The sequence below is a fragment of the Euprymna scolopes genome, chromosome 13 (genome assembly GCF_053919585.1).
Source record: "Euprymna scolopes isolate OS-2025 chromosome 13, ASM5391958v1, whole genome shotgun sequence".
In the NCBI taxonomy this organism is placed as follows: Eukaryota; Metazoa; Mollusca; class Cephalopoda; order Sepiida; family Sepiolidae; genus Euprymna; species Euprymna scolopes.
Genome location: NC_136494.1, coordinates 116,690,396 through 116,713,537, shown reverse-complemented (window position 1 = coordinate 116,713,537; position 23,142 = coordinate 116,690,396). Strand labels below are relative to the sequence as shown.

The window sequence follows — 23,142 nt, the reverse complement described above, 5'->3', positions numbered from 1 at the left end:
TTCCTCCAGCTTTGGATTTGATAGTAAGCTCAAGCCTAGCTATGGCAATCTAGTCGAGAATGTGAACTCTGAAATAACACTAGCTTGCTAACCCACAATGACACAAGCATGGACAACCCTCTGTATTAATACTTAGAGCAGGGTCTTCTGAAGCAAGCAAAATTCATGGAGATTATATATATATATATATATATATATATATATATATATATATATATATATATATATATATATATATATATATATATGCTGTGCCTACATGGCATTGTCCAGGAATATTTACTTGCATTTTGCTTTGCATGTTTTTTATTGGTTTTTTTTTTTTTTACAATTATGTAATTTTTTTATTAATTTTCTTTTTTTTGGGAGGAGGGGGGGGGAGAAGATTTTTGACACTTCCAATTATTATGGTATCGTTTTCATTAATTGAACCAAATTGTTATAAAATTATAACTAATTCTGTTAAGGTCATATTGCTTAAATCCGCTATGTGGGTAACACTCAAAATACAATTGTGAATTACTTAGGATTTCTACCCAATCATGGCTTATGGATCAAGAGCATGCTACAATGGAATGAGTGAATTCTGTGCAGATTCCCAAGTTCAACAAGATACATCCTAACAATGCCAGAATAAAGTCAGTATTTGTTTTCCTCTGTGCAATTTCATATTTGAATAATTCCAAATCAAAGAGACAAAAAACTGAGACTGTTACGTTTCCCTTCTTGTCTGTGGTATTCGCCCTAGGTATGATGAACCGGTTTCCTTTTTCCTCCGTATATGAATTAAGGAAGAAGTTTCTAGACGATTTTGAATTCACAAACTATCCCCGTAAGTTGCAATATATACTGGAAAGGGGGGGGGAGATGATTTTGACAATATTAGTTTTTGCAGGGTGGTATCGCTACCTTTTCAGATATAGCATCTGGTATTCCCAAATGGTCACCCATCTGGTACTGGCAAAGTTCAACATTACTTAACTTTAGTGTCTAACGAGACAGTTGCTTTAAACCTTGATTAATACTTGCTCAACAGCATGGTATAAAGCCGACAAGTTCATACTTAAGTTGTGCAGTTATACTCCAGAATTGTCCATAGGTGTAGTGTTCATTTAAAATTCCTCCAGGGAATTTCAAGAGGTCTGCAACATATTTTAAAGCTGCCAAAACTGACATTTCTATACTGTTATAATCTCACATCTTCTGGCACTTTAAATTTACACCTAATAAACATTCTGTCATTAATGATTATATTAATTTTTGACATTATTTAGAGGTTTAGGATTGCTGAACTCATCTTGGTTATTGTTATACAGGGTGGTCGCTAGAAAACCGGGAAATTTGTCAAACAACGATTTATTTTTACAAAGAATAATTTTTACAAAGTTTTTCTAAGACAAATGTTATATTATGCTCATAGATACTCAAAATGTCGTCCGTGCACTTCACACTGTATGTGTGGGTGGGTGTGTGTGTGTGTACATTTCCCTACCAAATAACTGTCGATTTTTGGTCTAGAGACTCGAGATTTGACATAAAGAGTATTGAGATTTGGGAAAATCTTTTTAATCGGTTTTCGGCTAGAAATTTCGCTGTCAAGGGGTCAAACTTCAACGATTTGACCTTTGAAAACTCTACCAAACTTCTCTGCCAATTCTGGATAAAAACACTTGAAATTTTAAATGCAGGTTACTTGGACATGGATCAATCTTTTTAATTTGATTTAAGCCCCAAAAAATAAATGTTAAGGGGTCAAAATTGAGGTTAAAGTTAAAAAAAATTAACCTCTGCGGTCTCTACCAAATTACTCAGCCAATTTCTGGTCTAAACATTTGAAATTTTACATAAAGGGTATTCACAGATAGGGCAAGTATTTTAATCAGTTTGGATTGAAAATTTTAGATGCCAAGGGGGCAAAGTTCAAAAGATTTGACCTTTGCGGTGTCTAGTAAACTACTCATCCAATTTTGGGTCTAAACATTTGAAATTTATACATAACGGGTAATCAGACATACGGCAAGCATTTTAATCAGTTTTGGAGCGAAAATTTGGCTGCCAAAAGGTCAGAGTTAATAGAGTTGACCTTTACAGATTCTACTAAATTCCTGTGCCAATTTTGTGTCTAAACACTTGAAATTTTAGATGTAGGTAACTTGGACATGGGTAAAACTTTGTATTTTGATTTGAGACCAAAATAATAAAATGTTAAGGGATCAAAATTGGGGTCAATGTTAAAAAAAATTAACCTCTGCGATCTCTACAAAATTACTCTGATAAATTTTGGTCTAAACATTTGAAATTTTATATAAAGTGAATTCACACGCAGGGCAAGTTATGAACAGTACATAGGGCCCGAGCAAAGCCGGGCTGAACTGCTAGTATTCTATATAAATAAAAAATATTATACTCTGCTCTTTTTAATGAGCACTCTTAATAACCTCTGGTTTTATCTCTTGAATACCTTTAACTTGGTGTATATATATATATATATGTATATATATATATATAAAGAGAGAGAGACACACACACACACACACACACACACACACACACAGATCAGTGTGGTACTTATGCATCTATGATACCGTGCTGAAATAATGTTATTTAGAAAGCTATTTCTAATATGGAGAGGGGAGGGTATTTTGTAACTATTCTGTATTTTCACCTAACAATTTAATAAACAAAAATATGATAAAAATTGAAGTTAACTTAAAAATACTATCAAAATAGTGTGCTAACGGATGCATAAGCACCATCAGTGTTTCCCAACTTTTTTTTTTTACTTTCATGGAACCCTTACGTAAGAAAATGTTTTATGATTTTATTTTCCCTTCATAGTGCAAGCAATACTTTTTTTATAACCAGGTTAGATGAAAAAAAAAAAAAGAGATAAAAATGTCTTTCTCAAATATATCAACAATTAAAAAAAAAGAAAGAAAAAAAAAAGATAAATTAACATCTTTCTGACAACTAGTTCAAGCAGATAACTGGATCACTGTTTTCATTTTTAAACAATTCTGTATAAGAAAATTAGGTTAAAAAAAAAAGAAAGAAAACTGCAAAATCCCTTTGCATATAGGTGCAAAAGCATAGTAATCTGTTTATCAGTTTCTTGAAGGAACTCTTGGCAAGCTCTTAAGAAACATCAGGGTTCCATGGAACCCTGGTTGGAAAACTCTAGTATAAATATTTTTTGTTAGTTTTCTTAATAAAAAAATAAAAGTTACGATTCTGTTTATTGATATATAAAGAAAAGGGATGTAATTTTCGAAATTATCATAAACTTTTCAGTTAAAACTAACAAGTATTTAAGAACACTATACTTAAGCAAACTTAAATCATTTAACTTTAAATATCTCAGTCAGGCTTATCTTGTAGTAAAAAAGGAGAAAAAAAAGAGAGAAAGCTCTATCTTGGTTCTAAGCTTCAGTGCCTCCAACGACGAAACACACCTTACATTAAAACCATTTCACATCTGTTCATGGAATCTTGTAACTATCTTGTCATAGGAGCACCAATCTCTATTGCCATTAAGAAAAAGAAAATGCTATATATATTTGACAGAGAGCAAGATGGAGAAAACGATTTTTAGGAGCAATTAAAAATAGCATATGTTTACACCTATTTCTGTTAAGAAGAAGGTCACAGTTCCATTTGAAGAGAGAGTGAGAGAGAGAGAGAGAGAGTGTGTGTGTGTGTGTGTATGTGTGTGTGTGTGTGTGTGTGTGTGTGTGTGTGTGTGTGTGTGTGTGTGTGTGTGTGTGTATTAGAATAAACATCACAGGATAGGTAAAATCAATTCCTCAAACAGAACAGTTTTGCACCACATATGAAAGATTAAAATCAATATATAATGACACTAAACCCTATGTCTAGAATAATTTTTACCCTAATTTTGATTAAAATCTATTACATGATTTTGATTTTAGAAAATATTTAAAATGTCAGACTTAAGCTTAAATAGTCTTAAGAAATTGAAATGCAGGGAATTTGTGTCTAATGACTTTGGATGAAATTCAGTGAAAATCTAATAGGTTTTGCTTACATTATGTCCTCTAAAACCTTTTAAAATAATCCAAAGAAATTGATACTGATAGAAATCTTTGCAAATCTTGATTCATTTTTTTTTTTTTTTTTTTTTGTAGAAATCGCTGAAGACAAGGCATGAAGCTACTTGATGTAAGGAGCTAAAGAAATAGTACTTCAAAGTTCAAAACTTGCCAACGATAAGTGTTAGATAGAATAGATTCTGAGCCAGAAAACAGCAATTGTTCCCTTTTTGTCAGGAACATCACTCCTGGAATGTGAGGACTAAAGGATAAAATAAGAGAAACAAGAATTTCATGAGAGTTTCGTTTTTTGACAACGTGTCCTGAATTTTGTTCCTACTGCAATCTTCTGATCACTCAATTAAGATAAAAACAAAGTGCAATAAGACCTCTAATATCCTTTTCTGTGACAGAATGTATCGATCATCAATACTGACTGAAATAGCCTCAGATTTTTCTTACAAGAAATTCCTTTGCATTATATATTTTTAAAAACCAACTAGCGAATAATACATCCAATGTAACTGGTTGGTTAATCATTGGTATTGAGAGCTTCATGTGCTTCAATAAATTCCAACAGAAACCAGTCAGTTTTGCTACACACACGAATATGCCACTGCCATTACTCACAGAAATCACTATTTCAGTTGCTTTCAAAGAATTAGATTCTCTGAAATCATATCCGTCTGTGGAACACAATACCAACTGACTATAGCATGGTTATTTTTCAAGTCCAATGTTAACAAATTCTTGTCGAGACATCCTTTTAAATAGTTCAATTCCTGGCCAATCTCAATCATTGTTACCAATTACATTATTTCACTGTCCTTCTGAGAAACTTTTTAATTCTTACCCTCGAGTGGTCTATGGATCTTGGCAATTAGTGACTTGTTAGTACATAAAAAATAAATGTATGCGAGTTCAACAATTAGTTCCCATAAGTTTTTTTGCACTTGTGCATGACTGTTATGGAACAAGTTTTTGTTTTCACTTTGAAAGGTGCAGAACAGGGGGAGACAAAGAATTTTCTTATTTTTATTTTAATTCGATAACGTTTCAGATATTTTGTGTAAAAAAAAAGAAATTAAAAAATTAACTTGAATTTTGTGTTATTAGAATTTTCGGTACTAGTGCATTTATTGATCCATGCTGAAATAGCGTTATTATTTAAAAGGCCATTCTTAACATGGGGAGGGTGTTTTGTACCTATTCTATACTTTAACCTTACAATTGAATAAAAAACATATAAAACTTTAATTAAACTAGGAAATACTATTTAAAAAATAGCGTAGATCAGTAAGTGCACTAGCACCGAATTTTCTTTAAAAATGTTTCCTTGAAACAAAAAAAAAAAAATGTCACACGCATTCCATTAATGATTGTTCAGAGCTATTTATAAATTTTAAAAGTCATACACTTTGACAACTTTCATTCATTTCAAAATTTTTGGGTAAAAATTAAAAAACTTATAAACTATTTTGGGTTATCAGAATTTTCCTAATTTTATTTTAATTCAATAAATGTTCAGATAATTAATTTTTGTTGTGTGTTATATTCTTGAAATTTTCGATTCTCCTGGTTCTGAAATTGCATTGTCTTTCCCTGTTCTGAACTCTTCAAAATTAAACCAAAAAAGGTGTTCAGTAACAGTAATACACAAGTGCATTTTTTTTTAATAACACAAAATACATTTAAAATATACAATAGTTCTGGAATTGAGTTTAAAATTTCTGTTTTCTCTATCACCCATTTCTCTCTTAGCTATACATACATCTCTCCCCTCTCACTATGTTAATTCAACCACTTTAACAGTTCTTAATGTCTATATTTAGAGAAAGAGTAACTCTTCAGTGTGTTTATCTAAAAATATATCTCTAAATTAATGGCTATCATATTTTATGATATACTCTTATAGAGACAAAGATTAACATTGGTGAATATTGTTATTTTTCTAAATCCTCCACAAATGCTGAATTCATGCACACACAATAATAAAGTAAATAGTCAAAGGTTAGCAGTAATCTCACGAAATAAATATTTCTTTCATAAGATTAGCATGAACGCATCTAAGTTAAAAGAAACACATTACAACGTGTCTGACTAGCAATTGTCTTGGGTAATATTTTCAATTTTCTTATTTTGAAAAGAAATTTTTTTTTTAATTGAAAATATTACCCAGACCATTGCTAGTGAGACATGTTGTAACCATCTATTTTGTAATGCTTTTCTTTTAACCAAGATGCATCCCTGCTAACCATGAAAGAAATATTTTATTTTGTGAGATTTCCATAACATTGTAGTTGAAAGTGGAAAGCCAAAATAGATTTTATCATTAATAAAATATTTAACTTTTCAAAAAAAAAAAAATGTTAGAATGTTTAAAGAAATTTTATTAAAACGTTTTGCAATAAAAGTTAAAATTAAGCTTCAACAATATTTAAATGGTTGTTTTGTTTTACAGCATATCAACTATTTTCGGATTATTTAACACTGAAGTAATTTTGCAAGAAGTTTTTATGCTTAAAACACTTTATAACTTAAAATATTTATAGATGGTGTTTGGTTGGGTTGTTTTCTAGACCAAAATTATTGTTTCTGTTTTTTATGTTGCAGAATATGATTGAGTTTTGCAAAGTGAAAGGAAAAAAAAACAAATGCTTGGTGCATTTTAGGTCAGGAAACCGGTGTCTTCAAACAACTTGACCTAAGAGCATCAGTTCAACAATATTAAAAAATAGGTTGATATTTATATAAAAAAAAAACTTTAAAACACACACGTACATATGCACAAATATTATAAAACAGAAACTAAAATCAGCAGCCAAGTTTTCTTATTTCCACTATTGTTGGCAGAAGGAAACAGAATAAAAAAAACTTGTTAGTTTTGGTGAAGCGAAGTGAACCAGAGTCTAATCAACCTGGGTGGGTCACCTAGGATAAACCATTTGCAAGACCCCCCCCTCCGATCCTGGAAAAATAATATCGCTAATGACCCTTATCAATGCGATGAAGTGTATTCTATGGATAAGATGTTTATTATAAGAAATCTTTTTTTTTTTTTTTAGGTATATGTTTGTTCAGGTATAAACACGGTTTCCTTTTTATTGGTTGTATTATGTGTTATTTTTTTTTTTTGTAAATTGTTTTGTCATGATACGGTCATGCATTTATGAAATAAGAGGAGAAAATCTGAAGGGGCTATGTTTTACCACTCATCAAAAAACAAACCAAACTTACATCTTCATACAAAAGTTGGAAACAAGTCACACACCATCCACTATGACTATTCAATACCTACAGCTACGTACCTTGAAAACGGAGCTTTAAAACCTGACACAGTGATATTGGACAGGGGGAAAGAAGCAATCTTAGTAAGAATTAATGTTCCCAATGATTCTGGGTTAAACTTAGCTGAGAATGAAAAGATAACAGAGATACCAAGGTTTTACGTGATACATGAAAAGAAATCAGAATCTTAGGAAGATCTCCATCATTCCATCGGAGCAACTGGATTCACAAAAAAGAATTTCAAAAACTACTTGGAAAATCTACGCAGTGAACCAAGTGCAAGAAAGATTCAAACAATTACACTTAAAGGGATGGTTAGAATCTTAAAAAGATCTCTCGGTTGGAATATATGAGATAGTGGTCGAATGTCTAGCATCCAGTAGGATAACCGCATCCTTAGCTTGAAGAAAACTGAAAAAAAAAAGAAAAAAAGGAAAAGAAAAAAAGCTTTGGCAATATTTTATATACTAACGAGTCCGTCACTTTTTAGGAAGGTCAAAATCCACATTATTGCTTGTAGCGAGAACTGAACCTTTAATCACCAAAAAGACCGTCACTTAGAACTGATCATTATGCAAGATCTTTATCAGTTGTGCCAACACTATGAGATTAGCATCCAAGATGAGAGTAGGAACCCTAATTATTAACCCTCATCTCAAAAACATAACATGTTTTCTTTTTGTTTTTCTTACTTTGCAATATAAAAAATATGCTTATTAAAAGGCCCAAGAGTCTTCCTGAACCAATCTTGCAGCGAGTACTCTTGCTATACTAGCACACAACATACCAACTTGAAATGAAAGAACCCCAGTATCTCAGTTTGTGACATTTTTGATCTGCAAACCAACCAGGTGTCTTACATAAAAGACGACAAAGCAGCCAAAGTAAAATGTAAAAGTCTTTTCCATTTGTCCTAAATGAGTGCACAATCCCAAGCAAATCCGTTTATTTGCTTTGACTATATTTTCGGTTCAGAGAACATACGTTTGCAACAATGCTTCATGTAGAGAAACCGCTTGTATAATCACATCTGTCATTTTGCTCTGACCTATCGTTTTCTTGCTCTTTTCAGAACTGATACACACACACACATATATATATATATACACACATCTCATAATGCATCTGCTCATGGATGCATCTGTGAAATAGGGTGAAAAGGTGTTATTGTCCTCATTACAAAAAAAAGAAATGAAAGAAGATTCTCCCTCAAAGAAATCGGTATCGTCTCTTTGTCTGGAAACATTGATATTAATCATGAACATGAAAAGATTCCAGTACAATAATAATATACAAGATTACTAATAACGTTTTATAGAATATTAAAAGCTAAACGATAACAGATGACGAGAGTTGAAGATGAGGAAGAATAGTTTTTCAAAGTAGTTTGAAAAACAAGTGAATCTTTGATTATTTAGCTTGACACACATCTTAGAAACATTGGAAAAGCTCTGTTAAAAGAGAAAGAAATCCAGTATTTCTGATATTTATATTATAAGCAGGGCTATAGTGTTGCCTGTGTAATATATACACATAAATAATACTTATGGATAAATAATTATCTAATTTTTGCTATTCTAAGGTCTTACCCTATTAGTTAACAAAATAAAGTTGGTTTAGGTTTTTCAATTTCAAAGCATATCAACCCCCATTTCTTTTGGCTAAAATCTGTTTTATATCATAAGTAGGGTTACACAATGTTGCATATATATATATATATATATCGTCGTTGGCAGAACTCTGATACGAGTATACATTTTGCTCATTAGGATTGGGCCAGACCCAGCTACGAAGTGTTTTAAGTGATCCATGAGGCGCAACTTGGTGTCGCGCACACTTCAGATGTCACCATTTGCTGCAGCAACCATGTACTTGACATGCAGGTTCAAAAAGGCATCTTGCAACAGGTTGCCAGTACACCATTACTTGTAGTACTACTTTGTTGCCTACCCACCAGTTTATTCAAGAGTGTATCTCCCCCAGTGAATTAAATGGACTTCCAGATACCAAACTTGAAATTTCTATGATCCGGCATTAGATTATATATATATGTCTTTTAACATGTTTTATTAATCATTTGTTCATATTATAAGCTCCATTTCCTTTTCGGTTTTATTGAGCTTTTACATCTGGTTGAGATTACTTTACTTGTAAATATTAACTCTTTAATATTTATAATATATTTTAAGTTTACCATTTTGATTACCTTGGTAAACTTATTGTAATTTTTATATATATATATATATATATATATATATATATATAAAATACTTATTATGCATAAATAATTACCTAATTTCTAACTTCCTTTCCTCGTCTATACATAAAATCAAACAATTTCCATGCTGCACTTGTACCCCCCTAAACGAAAATATCCCTGACCAGCAGCAAAATCACATTTCTTCACTATAGAAATCTCTAGATGCCAGATTTTTTTTTTTTTTTTTTTTTTTTTTTACTCTGATGGATTCTCTTTCCTTGGACCGCTTGCACTTGGAATTCTCTTCCTGTTCCCAATTTACTTTAAATGTAAGCAAATATCTTGCTGCTTAATTCCCTATCCAAGTTGTTCCCTATAAATCTGGCACCATATCACAATAGCCATTTACACTTCAGTGACACTATTACTCATTGGGAAAATAAGAAAAAAAAAGAGAAGGTTGAAGAGTACAATTTAAAAAAACAAAAAAAAAACACTGAAAATAGCAACAATCAAAGAAAACAGTCTGTAACGTGTAAAAGATGTAAATAAGACTACCTCAACTCTAAAATGATCAGATTTCATGAAGGAAATGCTTTAAAAATCCTAATTAATATTTAAATTGAAAGTTTGAGTGAAAAGGAAGAGAGAAATTGAAAAACAAATAATCAAGAGCAATCATTTGTATAAATGCATTATGGGAAATGTGGCAAAGTGTAATCACTGTATAGCAACACTGATATTTAACTTGCTTATCTCAACAAAATGGCTTCGTATTTTTTTTTTTTTTTTTTTTTTTTTAAGCAGATGTTCCAAATTAGTGAAAATGAATAGAAACAATAGAAAACATTGAAAAAAAAATTCTAATCTATTTTTCTAAAACAGCATCGTATCTTTTGTTTTTAGACATTGTTCATTCCAATTACAGAGTTGATTAAACCACCTGAGACTAAAACTGAAGACTTATAAACGTGCAGCATAAATATAAAAAATTTATAATTCAATTTGATAAGCGATAACAATATAACTTATAAAAAACTTCACAACTGATAAACCATAAAAATATACAAATAACTAAATTAGGTTACAAACTGCAACAATATACATTGTTCGGTTTAAGTTATTTAAAATCCAAACAAATATGCATTGCTTATGATTAACTGAAGACATGTTACTATTTTAACCGTATCTGTTGGTGGATGAACTTTTGGAAATACCAGGCGCTATGTATAGGAGTTCAACCTGCCTAGAATGAGTGCCGCTTAGAATTGGACGGGGGAGGGGGCTTATGGGTTCATACTTTTCTCAACAATTGCTGTCATTGCAGCTGAAGTGGTGTTCACTCTAATTAGATTAAGCTGATTTTTTTTCTGACCCTCACCACTTTCCAAACAGTGGCAGCTCATGCATGGCAGTCGTGAATAAGGTTACATGAAATGGTTAACCAGTTGTGATTCCACCGTCAAAGGTCAACAGGACACGGACCTAAAACCTCAGCCAAGTGCTCCTTGACGCTTGTTGCACAAATGTTCAACTGTTCATCAATAAGCTTACATCTCACAAGCAGGTAGAAGTAGGGAGGATTACATCACAAATTAATTTATCTTCTGTCTGACAAGCTGCTTTTTGGAGCCATCAAAAACGCTACTGCAACAAAAATGATTGACAGACTTGCAGGAACAGCAGTTGGGACATGGTCAGTTTACTGACAATGTAAAATGTGAAAGAGGCATTCTAAAAACTTTCCAATTTTTATCAATCAATCACACTCATTGGTCATACCGCAGCTATAGATGGGAGCCAACTAGACAATAAAACTATTGTACGATTGGGGAGGGGATTCCAAAAGTAATGCCGCCTATTTTTATTCCGCCTAAATAGATCAAAGGTGGATTACAAATTGCATTGTTATGATGACTGAACTTATACATTCATGACCTGAAAGTTTCATCTCTGTTGCAGATATTAATAGTGTGAAACTCTAAAAAAGCAATCCCTGTCATGGACATGCATCAAAAGCAGAGATGCATCATTAAATTCTTGGCAAAAATGCATTGAGAATGGTAATAACTATGTAGAAAAATAAATTCTGGAGCACAAAAGGTCAGAAGTTACAATGGTACCACTCCCGTCTTCATAGATCTAATTTTTTGAGTAAAAAAAAAAAAGCAGCTTTATTTTTGGAACAACCTTTCTATTATTTGGGTTACACGGACTACTCTTCTTATCTTGGAAATTATTCTCCCAACGTTTCAGCCGATGTCAAATCCAGCCTTATTCAGATGCATGTTGTTCCTACTTACTATAGCAAAGTTAGGCACACGGCCGGTTTTTAATGTGGGAGAAAATCCCCATCACATGTGGAAAATATGTAACCCCCCCCCCCCCAATTTTTTTTTTAATGGGGAGGGGGCACTTTGGATTGGAACAAAAATCTAAATTGCCTCAGTCTGGAAGGACTTCTTCACTGACCAAGAGCAGAATAGATTAAGTATGGTATCAAGATAAGTGTTGTTGAACTCTGGAATCTGTACAGAATTTTAAATAGAACTCTTTATTTACTCCATGGGAATAGCTTGTTTTATTCTGTCAGCCACGACCTAAGTAGAAATCTGGAGTAATTCTTAGTTCTATTCTTAATATCACTCATTCTGAGGATTGAATTGTTAATCCCCAGAAAACCGTCACTTAGAACTGATCATTACTTGAGAATAAAACGATTTCCTAACAATATTAGTGCATAAAGGCTCACAATAGATCCAACATTCCATAGGCTATGATGGTATCCATTGTGCTAATCACACACATCTATTAGGTTGGTGCAAAAATAATGCCATTTTTTGAGGTTCAACTTAAAGACACAAAACATTATTTTTGCACCAACCTAATATTAAAAGCATGGTTACATGAATTTTTATATACAGCTTAGATAGAATTAAACAAAACAAAATCTTAATTTTCTTGTCAAAACTATTATACGTTTAAATATACTATTTTAAGACACAATCATGGTTTTTAACAGGATAAAACTTGAACCTGTTTTATAGGTTTTATATGTGAATGCTCGTTTGATAGACATAATTTAAGCAGAGATAACCAAGAACCATGGTGTGAATTTTCTCTTGCAGTGAGGCCAAAATAGACCATTTTCATAAATCTGTAAAATCAGTGGCTTTCTAGTTACCTGTCATTTTGTGGCATATATAATTATACAAGAAACTTCTGTCAGAAGTTCATGATCACTACTATTAAGCTATAAGACATCGAAAATGAAATTTCTGAGGTATGATTTGCTTACAATGTAGAGTAACCATTGGGTGAAATAATTTTTATTTTTTATATTTTTATAAAAAGAAAGAATTTTGAATAATAAATTATCTTTATTATACTTCTGATTTTAATATTTGAACCACTGATAAATCTATAAAAGTGAAATTGTCTATGTGTCTGTCTGTGTGTGTACATTTCCCTACCAAATTACTCTGTCAATTTTCAGTCTATAGACTCGAGATTTGACATAAGGGGTATTGACATGTGGGAAAATCTTTTTAATCCGTTTTTGGCCAGAAATTTGGCTGTCAAATGGTCAAAGTTCAACGATTTGACTTTTCAAAACTGTACCAAACTCCTTAACCAATTCAGGGTCTAAACACTTGAAATTCTAGGTGTAGGTTCTTTGGATATGGATCAAACTTTTTAACTTGATTTGAGTCCAAAACAAATGTTAAGGGGTAAAAATTGAGGTCAAAGTTTAAAAAAATGTTATCTCAACCAATTTTTGGTCTAAAAATTTGAAATTTTACATAAAGTGTATTCAGACATAGGGCAAGCTTTTAATCAGTTTTTGGCCGAAAATTTGACTACCAAGGGGTCAAAGTTAAAAAGATTTGACCTTTGCGGTTTCTAGCAAACTATTCAGCCAATTTTGGGTATAAACATTTGAAATTTTACTTAAAGGGTATTCAGACATGCGACAAGCTTTTTAATCAATTTTTGGGTGAAAATTTGGCTGCCAAGAGGTCAAAGTTGAAAGAGTTGACTTTTGCAGACTCTACCAAACTCTTCTGCCAATTTTGGGTGTAAACACTTGAAATTTTAGATGTAGGTTACCTGGACATGAGTTAAACTTGTTATATATATATATATATATATATATATATATATATATATATATACACACACATAACGTTATGAACAGTACATAGGGACTGAGCAAAGCTGATCTAAACTGCTAGTTACACATATTTGTACAGATTCTAAAAAGTTAAGCAAATTTTTAAGAGTTTAAGTCCCTATATGCAAAAATTGCATACACCAGATGCATCTGGAATAATTGGTGTATTGCATGATTATAAATGATACATCGTTCTTTTTCATATGCTTCCCTGCAAGGACGAAGTAAAACACAATGTCGAATTTTAATGTAGGAGAAAATCCACATTCCAAAAAGAATTACTCTGGATTACAACAAAAATATAAATTGCCTCAGTCTGGAAGAACTTATTTACTTCCTAAAAACAGAAAAAAAAATGAATGAATCATCAGAACAGATATTACACTTTGCTCATAGCCAAATTGTTATCCAAGGTAATATCAGATTTGTTTATTTTCTTATGTTGATTTCTATTACTACTGATAATACTAATATTATGCGTGTTCTAATGACCGTTAATAAAAAAAAAAGGAGAGGAAAACGGTTAATTTGTTGCTCCCTTTCCTCATTACTTTTGATAGAAATACAAAGAGAGAAAAAAAGATACAGTAGAACGGGTTTTGATGATAATAAGATTCCTACCAAGAATTATGAATAAGCGATAGAAAAGATTTTCTCAAACAGATCATTCTACACCAAATTTACATGCTGAATTTAGGAAACCATGTAAATGTTTAAGTTATTTTATTTCTTTCAATCATGTGAAAAATTGATGATTAATCAGTAGTAACTAATTCGATTTTACGAAGTTAGTCATGAAATACATCTTCTTTCCATGAACCCAGAAAAGGTTCATCTTTTTCAACAATAAAAAAAAAAAAATAAAAAAAATTGACCCTCATCACCACTATTCCTTTGATTCCTCCTGTTTGCTGGCATACAAAGAGATGATCAGCTAAAAACAGTTGATTAGTGAACTTTAATTACGTCATTCATCACACTGAGTTATTGATTTAACTTAATGCTTCTGTAAAAATCATCTAATTGACTCAGTACAATGTGATGAAGGAAAAAAACTTCTCATTCATTTTACTTTAGTCAAAGTTCTCAATTGCTGGAGCCAACACTTGATCTCTATTTAAGATATATAGACATTCAAATATTACGTTAAAGTTCTCCTTTATCTCTCATACACTGAGTTAGTAAAGAAGTTGAGATATTTTTTCCTCTCCCCAATTGACTATTTAAGTAAGTTTTATTATACTTTTCTTACAATGTTTGGGTCTTACTGGATTCCAGGACAAGAATTTCCTTTGTCTGGTGGAGTATCCAGCTTTGTGCTATTACTTGAGGTAACATTACTTGGAGAAGATGCACCATTCCTCGTAAAAGCCAGTATGCTTTAGCCATAGAAAGGATATCTTACTTGAGCTATGAATACTATATGATTTTGAATATTTAGTCAGAGTTTACTTGTAGAAAAAAATATCCTCATGTAGGTTTTCCCAACAAACTCCTGCTGAGACACTCGAGGACAGCAGGCATTCAAGTTCTCTCCAAGGAACAAGACTATTCAGTATTACCCACAAAAATGAGGAGGCAAAGTTTTATCAGCATTAGAAATCTAATTTTTTTTATATATAACTGATTCTGGAGTAAAAATTAACTTCTGAACAGTTATGGCCATTTAATAAATTGTTGATGGAAGATGATGTTACGTTTTTGCAGTTCTTGCAGGGAGGTGTCAACGTTTCATTTCATACATCTGGTATTCCCAAATAGTCACCCATCTGATACTGACCAGGCTGAATGCTGATTAACTTCAGTGATTTAATGAGAACCGGTGCGTCAATGTGATTATGTCATCACTAATATAAATCTGTGTGTGTGTGTGTGTGTGTGTGTGTGTGTGTGTGTGTGTGTGTGTGTGTGTGTGTGTGTGTGTGTGTGTGCATGTGTGTTTGAATGTATGCTTGTCTCACTAAAACTTTTGTCAGCCGCATCAAACTGGGTCAAAACCAGTACCATCTGAAAAAGCAATCCCTTGGGCGCATAATATCTTAAAATTAAGAAAAGATTAATCCTGTGGTGATAAACTGGACCATTTCTTGCAAGGGGGGGGGGTCACTTTTCGCGATGCCATTTTTGCAAGTCACGTACGCGTTTATGTTTATAAACGTTATTTTTTCAGTCATGACGTCATAAGTCGTCATGGTCTGGTGGGCAAAAGCATTTGCTTCTTACGTTTTTTTCCCTTCTTTTCCTCTTTCGCATTTCAGGTTCTAGCCTACCTACTGCAGCTAATTTTTTTTTTTTTTTTTTTTCGGTCGCACGGGCATTCGCTTCTATTTTGATGGAAAGAAAAGTTGTTTTGATTCATTTATTTTTTTTAGGGAGCTGGTGGTGAAGTTGTCACATACTTCTTTTGTTCTTTTCTGAAGGTTGCTCAATATTCTTAGTATAGCTGCTCTGTCCAAATTGAACTTCATGTCCACCTGGGCAACGCTGGGTATCCATGTTAGTATATTATGCGTGTGTGTGTGTGTGTATTAAAGATATAATATAAATATATCTACAAAAATCCTTTGTACTTCCATGTTGAAGGAGGATAAACATGGAAAGAGGTTGCATTCCAATATATCAATCCTATTGTTATTCTCTGCACACAAATTATAAATAACCCCTCCTATGTAAACAATGGTTTTATGAGAATCGGAATATTTTTGTTGTTAAAAAATGTTTGGAAGATGTTAAATAGTGATATCATATGTAGAACAAATTTATGTGTGATCTCGCATGGCAAGACCAGTTTATGTCAAGACAAATAATAAACTGTTCAAAGCAATAATAATATTCATTACTAATGACCAGAAAAAGATTCCACTTCAATCTGACTGTATAACTCATTAGAGCTTAGAGTAATATTTACTATCAAGAAATTTTCAACAATATCATTGGTGATATTAGAGGCAATGACGAGTTCATAAATGTGTCATATCACAGAAAAGACAAATTTATGTCAGCTTACATTGATGATAAATTGTTCAAAGCAAAAACAATATTCATTACTAATAACATGACAAAGATCGCACGTCAATCATACTGTATAATTTACTTAACCTGTTTTTGTTTTGTTTTTATTTTATTGTTTTTTTTGGGGGGGGGTCATTTTATTAGTTACTTAAATTATTTGGGTGTTTTTTTTAGACTGCTCTCCTCATCTTGGTTGATTTTATTTTCATAACATTTTCTTATTTACTTCTGTTCATCTCAAACCAGGAATACTGCCAGTGAAGCTACTGTGATAGGGTCCAGATTTATGGGGGAGGAGGTAAGTTGGATTGGACGTTAGGCAACAACATGTTCACTTTAGATGTTAGGGAAGCACGAAGGAAATTATAAAGGCAAACAGTCCAAGGAAAGAAGCTTATTTAGAGTAGAACATTTTCCTGCATTCAGGGACCTCTACAGTGAAGGGGTGGGATTTTGTTGCTAGTCAGATGGTTCGGGGGTTATTTACATTGAAGTACAAATGCAGTAATTTATCCAGAGTGCAGTCTACTTAGAAGTTGTGAATTCAATTTCTATTGAAGAAACTTCTTTAAAAACAAAACAAAAAAACTGATCTTAGATATCTAAAAGACATGGATTGTTGAAGGAAAGCAACCAACTCTGGAGAATTAAGCAAAAGGTTCATTCAGTTCAAAAATTTGCAGACATCACAAACGAAACTTTGAAGGCCAGACAGTACAACAGCCGAAATGCTAGTTAATTACAATAACCAAGAACAGAACAGCCATCTGAAATATGTGAAGAACACTTTATAAATTAAGACAAATATAAATTTTATACTTGGTTTGATATTTATTGTGCTCATCTCTGTTGAGGTTTCCAATTGGTGAGAATGCTAAAGATTTGTTAAATGGCTCTGACCGCTGAAAAGCACTGGATGCCCCACATTAATCTGGCCTTCTGTTGCATTGAGTGAGAGGTTTGGTAAATACGAACATTTCATCTCAGAAATCTCAAATATTATTTATCTAATTTTTTTTCAATTTTTTACAGCCTCCTTCTGATATAAGTAACCTTATGATGAATTTGCATTTAACTTTATGTAAATTCTTTTTTATAACATAAAATGCATAAATTTCTCATCTATATAAATAAAACAGTAGATGCATGCTTTTCTGTTTGCAAACTCTTAAACTACTGATCACATAACACTGAAATTAAGAGGGAATAGTAATCATACACCAAGGATGATTTATAACGAGTAAAATCTTTGGATGGATGGCTTAGTGGGGGATGCTCTCTTCTCTTCCCTGCAACCTCTCTCCCACAGAAGAGACGTTGCGAGCCTGTCTTTGTTTTATCGTTATTTCCATGGCAAGTGCTCGTCCGAGCTCCAATCTCTGGTCTCCTCTCGCCAATCCTTCATGATGAACACCCGTCTAGCTAAAACCACTGTCAGTAATTTCCCCCACTCTTTATCTGTGCCTAAATCAAAACGTAGATTCCATGAACATAGCTTTTTTCTGAGAAGTGCACGCCTGTGGAACTCTCTTCCGTTTGCCTGTTTCCCAACTGACTACAACTTGGACATCTTCAAGTCCAACATAAACAAATTCCTGATTAATCGCCCCCTTAAGTAAGACGCTTTATCAAATCTCCAATACCAACTATTACTACGATATTATCCCAGTGATTATTGTACACAAAATAACACTTATCCCCGAGTGGCTTACGGGCCTTGATAAGTGGTGTAAAAAAAAAAAAAAAATTAAATAATGCATACAGAAATACGTCGCCAAGTTGAAATGCAAAATGTTCATTTCAACTTGCCGACATATTTCTGTTACTTTTGCGCATGTGCAAATTCATTCATAGCTTGGTTTAATTCTAAATTTTTCTTATCTATCTGTGGATAGCTCAAACGGTAGGGACCACAGTTGGGGCGCTAAATGTTTTGGTTTTGATTTTAGCTGATAGCACCAAAGTCATTTTTTTTTTTTTTTTTTTTTGAATTTTTGAAATCAGTACTATATATTAGGTACAATAGAAAATTAGCTCTGTAATAAAATGCAAAATCTGCATGAATTAAAATATATTTAAGCGCAGTGCATTTTATAACTGGGCAAACCTAGTGTGGCAATAAAAATGTGCAACAATTCTTTTTGGGGAGAGAAGGGGGAATAACAAATTTGGAGAAAGCAATTTATTTATTTTTTTATTTTTTTTTTTTTTACTCATGAGTTCCTATTTATTAAGACTAGAAATTACTTGAGGGTAAAGGTTAATGAGATGGGTAAATTGTCAGTTGAATGATAAACATTATGAGAGGATTGAATATTATGAATAGAAAGATTAAATTTTAATTACTTATAAAAAGTATTCCTAACCAGTATTTGTTGACATTGAATTTGAAGATGACCATGTTGTAGCTTGTGGGGAAACAACCCCACCGTAATATTCCACGGATAGAAACTTCTCAAAAAGAAACACCTTTTATGGAAATTGTATTTGATGTTAAACATAGAAAAAATATGGAATAATTATGTTAACACAGCACTTCTCGTGAAATCACTAAAGTTAAGCAATGTTGAGCCTGATCAGTATCAGGTGGGTGAATATTTAGAGAATATCAAATGTTATATGTAAAATGCCAACACCTCCCTGCAACAACTGCAAAAATCTTATGTTGTCATCTCCCCTAACGGGCACATACATGCGATTAGAGACCGCTTGTGAATTTGATATTCCCATGAAATTCCATCCTTTGGAGGAAGCTGGTTCAGCCTGCCTAGGGTGAGTGTTGCATCAGTATGGTATAGTTCTTATTAAGATTAAAAGCTATTTGAAAATTAAGCTTAATGAGATTGTCACTTGAATGATAAATAATATTATGGGATGATTGAAAATGAATGAAATGAACAAAATTTAATTACTTATAAGGAAAGTACATAGCATATTAGTTGATATTGAAGATGACTATGTTGTAGCCTGCAGGGAAATAATCCTAGTGTAATATTCCACAGATGGAAACTTCATAGCAAGAAACACTGTTCATGTTTGGAACACAGGAAGAATACACCATGTTGCCACACTTGTTCTCATTAGATAGCTAAGCAGCATTGAGTCTGGTTAGTACCAGATGAATGATCATTTGGGAATATCGATCGCCATATGTACGAAGATGTTGACACTTATCTGCAACAACAGTAAAGCCGAATGTTGTCATCTCCCCTGATGGGGACATACATGCAGTTAAGAAACGTTACTTAATTTGATATTCTTATGATACTTCCTCTATTAGTGGAAGCCAGTTAAACTTGCTTAGGGTCAATGCGCTAAACATACACGCACATGAAGAAAGGAGTTTTTGTGGGGTTTTTCTTTTTTGTAGTTGTGGTAGAGAGAAGATATGTATGCATGTTATGTCATTATATAAGAGTTTATATGTCTCAGCTGAACATGAATTCACCAGATGTTGATTAAGCAAATGTTGCATATCCTTAATGAGGCTGACGATATATTATTCTAACAAAATTATTGTGTGACTGCACATGAGAAAATACCAACTTACCCCCATCAAAATAAGCGACCTTGCGTTGTATGTGCCATCTGTTGACAGAGAAAAAAAAAGGGAATGCTCAAAGGGGTTCTTTTTTATACATAGCATGCAATGCAAAAATGGTTCCCCTCAATCAATCATTGATACCCTGATTACAATGAAAGCTTTCTGCTGTGAACAACTAGAGCTGCTCGTATTCAGGATTAGTGTGTAAACACAGATGTTCTCTTAATATATTCTTGGCAATGAATATTCTAACTTAAAATACATTTGAGTTAGAAAACCAATGAACATTCACTTTCTTAATGAGAAGTTGCTTCTACCTGCTCCACCCACAGAAGAGGTCGAGGAAACCCCTCCCCATCTATCTGGACCTTACATAATATTAACCTAGGCTAACATTTTAGCAGCAACTGAAATCGAACTCGAACCCTTTCTTTTCTCAAATCAACAAGCATGACCCACTGATGTTGCTTTCGTGGGTCATTAGCAAAGGTAAAAGGAGTTTTCTTGTTGTACGCTGAACAGATGCGTTGAAATAAAATTATACTTCTTCACCAATTAAATTCATGTACTTTGATTTTGATCCCAGTTGCTATTGTAACAGTTGGGAACTCTTTTTGTAAACAATAGATTCTATTTGAACCCATCGATGGAATTCTGACAGGTACTTCCACTCCCCAAAGCCATAAAAATTAAAACTTCATCAGCAGATGTAATCTATGATCATAGCCATAATGGTGGCATATAGCAAATATAGGAAAAAAACAAATCATGGCAAATGTGCATAATAAAACCTGGCAGTTCATTATTGTAAAAGATAATAAATGCCATCAAATGGTAAATGTTTGGATACAGACATTTTTATAATTGTATGAGAAAATGGTGAGTTCAAGGGTGAGATAAAAAAAAAAATGGAGTTCCAATGTTGAATGTGAATAATTCTATCATTACACCTATCAACATGAAGGATTACACCTATCCTCATGAAGGATTTAAACTGACCTGAAGGTCATACTGTCAATTTTATTGTATAACATGTTGCGCATAGCAGATCATATCTGCACTTGATCTTTAATAGCATTTACTGCTAAGTAATATTAAATGCCCAACTTTTGTTTTAACATTCAAATAGCATATTTTACTCTGCAAAATTAGGTTCATTTATTTAAGCAAAAGTTTTTTTCTTGAGATTTAAGCTTTTTTTTAATGTCCTTTTTTTTGCTTTTGATTTTACAAAATAATATCAAATTGCATACATACCAGCACTAAGTTTGGTAGTTAATACCTCTGAAATAGAAATAAATAAAATAAATCAAACATTTAAATGCATAGAAAATATATTAAAAGTAACATGGAAAACGAACTTTGTCTTTGATGATTTCGAAATAAAACAATTCACTTTTAAGTTTTAAAAAAGTACTTTGGAAATTCCTTATTTCTTGAGCTTTCAACTAATTTTTACCTGTTTTCAAGAAAATTGTAAAACACCAACAGTTTGATTGCAAGACATGATGAATTCAATTTGATCAAAGATAACCATTACAAATGTAGAATTCAAATGCGAAAATTTATTTTCAACTGAAAACGACGCAATTAGACATTTATCAATCATATGTAAAAATAATTTGAGCTGAAGCAGAACAAAATGCTTAACTTTTGGTGGTGATAACATAAGCATGTTAAAAAAACATTTGTGTTCTGTTAATAAACTATTCATATGCATAGTCAGATATAATTTAATTGGTATATTTTTACAACTGTGCTCAAGAGAGGAATCCTGTGTGTGTGTGTGTGTGTGTGTGTGTGTGTGTGTGTGCGATAAAGGGAACAGAAGAACGTTTTACTGATGGCCAAATGCACTGACTGACACAAGAATATTTAAGTAGTTCATGAATGATAAATGAGCTTCTGTAACACAAAACTGGCAGAACATTGTTTCAACTGTAATAGCAGATAAATTAGACGCAGTTAATGCCACCCTATCATAAAAATCATCAGAACATATCAGGTGTTTAAATCCATTTTGCCACCGATTAGAAATTGGATAAGATTAAATGACCTTTCCGTTTTTTTATGCTTCGTCTTCCTTCAAAATACCCATCTTACAAATCTGCAAGGATTGCAAAAAAAAAAAAAAAATGAAATCCTCAGTCACAGAAAAGCAATAAGTAACCGAATAGCTATTAGGATAATGGAGGAAGGCAAGTTAAGTTATTCAAGCAGAAAGGTGATGCCTGTCATGTTTGGTTCAGGCCTTATCAAGAACTCTAAATAAAGTTAAGTATTTTTAGATGAGACTTCATGCCATTTCTATCAGATGTTTCATCCAACAGTTGGTCGGTCACACTTCAGTTTGTAAATAACATTTTCGTTGTTCAACTTGTATATTGAACTAGCCTGGGTGCCCGGCATTGCTCGAGTGTTTGAAGGTGTATGTTGAGCAAAAGAAAAGTGGTAGTAGGCAGGCAGGCTCGAACCTGTAGTGCAAAGGAGGAAAAGAACATGAAAAAAAAAGTGACGTTTTTGCCGTTGCGTCCATTGCCAAACCAGAAGTGGCAAAGGTTAAGGCTAGACAATCGAAGAGGGGATAACTTTCCAAAATATTGGTGAAAAAAGCGACCCCTCTTTGTAGAAAAGTGCCCAGTTGAAGGTGAAGGAATTAATGTTTTTAGCCAATTTTACAATATTTGTCGTCCGAAGGGTCAAGCTTCAAAACAATACTGATCTTGTGAAAATCGGTCGTCTCTGTTGAAAGTTTTAGGCATACATACATACATACATACATACATACATACATTTAAACAGACAGGTGAGATTATAGATGAATGCATCTTATTTTAGATAAGTCTAAGGATGTCTAGGAAAGTCACTGTCCATC

General features: G+C 32.7%; 1 protein-coding gene across 13 annotated transcripts in view; it reads right to left on the bottom strand.

Annotated features, from left to right (window-relative positions):
* Positions 1 to 23,142, bottom strand: part of LOC145292164 (uncharacterized) — an 801,350-nt gene that overhangs the window by 450,401 nt on the left and 327,807 nt on the right. For all 13 annotated transcript variants that reach the window (XM_080138343.1, XM_080138347.1, XM_080138350.1 and 10 more), the window contains one exon: positions 21,525 to 21,551. The gene's annotated coding sequence lies outside the window, so the exon portion shown is untranslated. The remainder of the gene's footprint in view (positions 1 to 21,524; positions 21,552 to 23,142) is intronic.